Here is a 5,110-nt window from a genome sequence, read left to right as displayed (position 1 = left end):
AATTCTTTTCTCTTTAAAGATAAAAAACGTGAAGTTTAAAGATCAAAAGAAAAATAGGGGTAGAGAGTAAGTTTTGAGAGATAAAGGATGTGATCAATAGGTGAATACTGTTAAAACGAAAACTCTTTCTTCCACTTAGTTCAAAGCATGAAAGCTCCTTTTTATAGAGAGCTATGTAACTCTCGCTTTTGGAAAGAGGATATTTCATTTTGAAATCAGAATATTTTCTTTCCTTATTTAGAAGATACGAAAATCTTAGTTACCAAAAATTTATTTTATCATTTTGGTAAGAGAATAAAAGATGATCTTCCTTTCCTTAAACATAAAGATTTTCCGAAAGCATTTTATTTGGAAAATATTTTTCGAAAAGATACTACTTACTAAAAACGAAAAGATACAATCTTCCTTCGTTTTAGGTGAGAGAATAAATTAAAATTCTTTAGATCTTGAAAGGGAATTTCCGAAAAAGAAAGTGTATAATTTATTACCAAAATCGTTAGACATAATCTCTTTAATTTTAGGTAATTGAATCATTTTGATTTTAAAGAATATTTTCGAAAACAAATAAAAGAATTTATTTTTGAAGAATCTAATTTCCGAAAAATATTTTTGATGAGAGAAAAATTAATTTATGTGCTTATAGACGAATTTTCTCTCTATCCTACAAAGTATCCTAAATACCTAACTACTAGGGTCTTCGGATGTTCTTCACACATTATGGATTTTGTAGGACTTGCCTTGTTCGTTTTCTTTCCATAAGAATTCTGCATAAAATAATATTAGCACAAATAATATAATTTAAATTTATTTGTTTTGTTTTAATCATCAAAATTCTGAGATTAGAATTTGACCCTTGAGCAAACACACGATATTTGCAAGGAGTTGTAATTTCTTACAATTTCCTCTTAATCATTCAAAAGATGGGAAACTTGCATGTCCTTATATAAAGTGTGTCAATGCACTTCAATTTACACAAGATGTTGTTATGGATCATTTATTAAATCATGGGGTTTCACCTAGTTACAAACATTGGTATTGTCATGGAGAATCATTCTCAAACAACAAAGAATTTACTCAATCGCATATGGAACCATCTATTTCAAATGTTTCACTTGGTGTTCGACAATTTATAGAGGATATGGCATTGGGAAATGCAAATATTGGGCACTATGATCTTAATTGTGATTTGAATTTTGAATGAAGAAGCAAAAAAATTTTATTAGTTTTTGAAAGAAACTAATGAAAAGGTAATTGAAGGATGCAATAAATATAGTAAGCTTTATTTATTCTAGAGTTATTTCACAATAAATGTTTGAATGGGTGGAGTAACAAATCCTTTAAAGTGTTGCTTAATACATTGAGAGAAACATTTCCAGATGGAGAAAAATTGCCAAAATCCTAATACAAGGTTAAAAAACTCATTGGACAATTAGGTCTCCAGTATTAGAAGATTCATGTTTGTCCTAATAATTGTTTGCTATTCTAAAAGAAAAATGTAAATAATGATATTTGCACTATCTGTGGTGCTAGAAGATGGGAGACAAATGGAAACAATACTTCAACACTCCTCTTTGGCATTTTAGTGACAAACACCTATCTTATGTCTAAGAAATTCAAATCTTTCCTTAGGCAATGATTTTGTAAAAATATCCGCTAACTGGTCTTCCGATGAACAATTAACAAGTAACAATTCGTTTGATTGTTGAACTTCTCTGATAAAATGCAATTTAATCTTGATGTGCTTTGTCCGACCATGAAAAACTGGATTTTTTTAGATTGAAATTGCTAAATATTGTCACACATGATATTAGTAGCTTCCTTTTCTTCATACCCCAAGTCCTTCATCATTTTCCTTAGCCAAATAGCTTGATTTGCAACTGAGGCAGCAACAACATACTCTGCTTCTGCTGTTGATTGAGCTGTAGTTTCCTATTTCTTTGAGCTCAAGCTGAAAAAACTTGTTCCCAATGAAAATAAATATCCAAAAGTACTCCTAGAATCACCAACACAACCAGCCCAATCATTATCAGAGTAACCAACCGACTCCATTTTTTCTGCTATAGATGTGTTGTTTTTTTATAGTGTTTGCAGACAAGAAATAGTTCTTGTTTTGAATCTTCATTACCATTCCCCTTGTCAAACTTGTTCTTATTTCTTTGGTTGAGTTGTTGCTTTCCCTTACCAGAATATTGCTTTTGGACAGAAAAGGCTCCTTCAGTGAACCTTTCTTGTCTCATAGTCCTCCTTTGTTCTTGTGCTTGAAGAGCACTCATTAGCTCATCCAATGAGATTGTACTCAGGTCTTTGGACTCTTCAAGAGAGGAAATCTTGGATTCAAACCTCTCAGGAAGAGTAACAAGAACTTTCTCTACAATTCTTGTGTCTACGAAATCTTCACCAAGTAGTCTAATGTTATTGACAATTAAGGAGATTTGATTAGTATATTTACCAATTGTTTCATCCTCTTCCATATGCAGAGACTAAAATTCTTTTTTCAAGTTCAACACTTACATCTGGCGCGTTCTGTCACTGCCTTGATATTCTTCTTTCAATTTATTCCAAGCTTCTTTTACTATCTTACAAGCCACGATCTATATAACACACTATCTGCCACAGAATTCTGAAAAAGTGACTTGCCTTGGATTTCTTTGCCTTTACATCACTATTAAACTTGATTTGCGCCAAGGTAGGATTTGCTGGTAGAGGAGGAATCATTCTCTCTTCAGTCACAATCTCCCAGAGGTCATAGGCTTCCAAAAAAGCTTGCATCTTCACTGACCAAATGTGATAATTCTCACCAGTGAAGGAAACAGGTGGGTTTAAAGGTGGCTGGTTGGATGCCATTTTTTTATGGGTTAAACGAGTTTTTATTTTTTTTTTTTTTTTTTGGTTGGGTCCTATAAGATCAACTGTGGCTCTGATACCACCGTTAGTATTTGAAAGGAAAAGAAAGAAATATATCTACTAAAAAATGGTGTTTAAAGAAGAGTGTGAAGAAGAGAGAAGACTGATAATATTATTTAGCTCAAACTGAGAATTTATACATATAGAACAGCAAATTTGTCTACTTTATTGCCATTGTGTATCATAAGATAAAAACTAACTGAGAAAATAATACTAAAAATTAGGAGAATAAAATATCTGTTATCGACTTCTTTTGCTGGAAAATAAGAATTATGAGCTGGAAACTAAAATGCCAGTACTTCAACAGTTTTGAGTTATAAAACAATTCCTTTTTTCCAACCTGCAGATTCCTTTTGATGATCTTCTTGTCATGCCATTGCTTTGTTCTATCCTTGTATATTCTAGCACTCTCATAAGCATGAACCCTCATTTCTTCCATCATATTGAGCTGTATCAGTCTTCTTTCACCCACTTCTTTGGCATTAAATTTGAGAAACTTGATTGCCCAATATGCTTTGTGTTCCAACTCTACAGGTAAATGACAAGCCTTACCATAAACCATTCGATATGGAGACATATCAATTGGAGTTTTGAATGTGGTCCTATAAGCCCAAAGTGCATCATCAAGCTTCTTAGACCAATCTTTTTGTGAATGCCCAACTGTAGTCTCTAATAACTTCTTAATTTCTCGATTTGATACCTCAACTTGCCCACTTGTTTGTGGATGGTATGAGGTACCTACATGATGAGTGACACAATATTTCGAAAGAAGAGAATCTAAGTACTTATTACAAAAACGCTTACCTCCATCTGTGATTATTGCCCTTAGGCGTACCACGATCAGTGAAAATATATTTCTTAATGAAATTAATCACACTCTTAGCATCATTTTTAGGAAGAGCTACGGCTTCCGCCCATTTAGAGACGTAGTCCACTGCCATTAAGATGTATTGGTTAGAATAAGAGGAAGGAAAAGGTCTCATGAAGTCCAAACCCCAAACATCAAAGATCTCCACTTCAAGAATGTTGTTCAATGGCATCTCATGCTGCTTGGAGATATTCCCTAACCTTTGACAATGATCACAAAGACGAACAAAGTTAAAAGCATCTTTAAACAAGTTAGGCCAATACAAATCGCTTTCTACAACATGTGTTGCTGTCTTGTTTCCTACAAAGTGTCCTCGACACTCCATTGAATGATAAAAATGAAGAACACTCTCCAACTCTACTTTCGGCATGCGTGTTCTAAATATTTGGTTAGTATAATACTTAAACAAGAAAGGCTCCTTCCAATAATAACAATTAAGATCATGAAAGAACTTTTTCTTTTATTGATAGGAGAGATTGGCATGAGATTTTGCAAGCAAGATAGTCGACTATCTCCGCATACCATGGAGTCTGCATATTTGCTAGAAGAAGAAGATGTTCATGGGGAAAATATTCATTAATTTCCATCTCTTCTCACCTTTCTTCCCCCAACTCAACCCTAGACAAGTTATCAACAATAAGATTCTCGGTTCCTTTCTTATCATGAATCTCCAAGCCAAATTCCTGTAAAAGAAGAACCCAACGAATTAGTATAGACTTTGCAACTTTCTTTTCTAACAAATATTTAATAGCTAAGTGATTAGTGTAAACCATTGTTTTAGCTCCAATCAAATATACTCTAAATTTATCAAAAGCAAAAATGATACATGTTATTTTTATAGTATTTTTAATATAGTTTTTATTAAGATTTTTAGTATTTTTTATTACTTTAATTATTTTTTATTTTAGTTTTATTTCTGTTTTTGTTCAAAGCTTCCTTGAATCATAATTCACTTGATCTTAAGGAAATTTGTAGGGTTTTGGCACAGAAAAGAGAAAAATAAAGCAAAATACTCAGGCTCTATGTAACATCCCTTCTCGGTCCACCCGTTAACCCGAATGAACCGAGCCGAGACGCTACAATCTGGTTGAACCTATGTCCTGTCATGCCGATATCATACTGTATGCTAAATATGAATATAAAACACTCCCAATTAAACTTCAGACTTCCAATATCTCCAACTAATCATTAGAACACAATAACACTTTATATATCTTTTCAGAATTGTATAAATCCTCAATAGCATTTAATATCCAGCAATTAAGTGCATTCATGATCTATATCAAGTCTTCATGAACTAATCACACCAACTATAGTAAAATATTTCATCTTCAATCA

General features: G+C 32.7%; 1 pseudogene; it reads left to right on the top strand.

Annotated features, from left to right (window-relative positions):
• The first annotated feature begins 717 nt into the window (after positions 1–717).
• On the top strand, positions 718–1,636 carry LOC149492813 (uncharacterized; annotated as a pseudogene).
• The last annotated feature ends 3,474 nt before the right edge of the window (positions 1,637–5,110 follow it).

This window comes from Jatropha curcas, chromosome 11 (genome assembly GCF_041381405.1).
Source record: "Jatropha curcas cultivar XTBG-Jc1 chromosome 11, XTBG_Jcur_1.0, whole genome shotgun sequence".
NCBI lineage: Eukaryota > Viridiplantae > Streptophyta > Magnoliopsida > Malpighiales > Euphorbiaceae > Jatropha > Jatropha curcas.
Note: the sequence above shows the minus strand (reverse complement) of the source record. Positions and strands in the feature narration are given on the sequence as shown.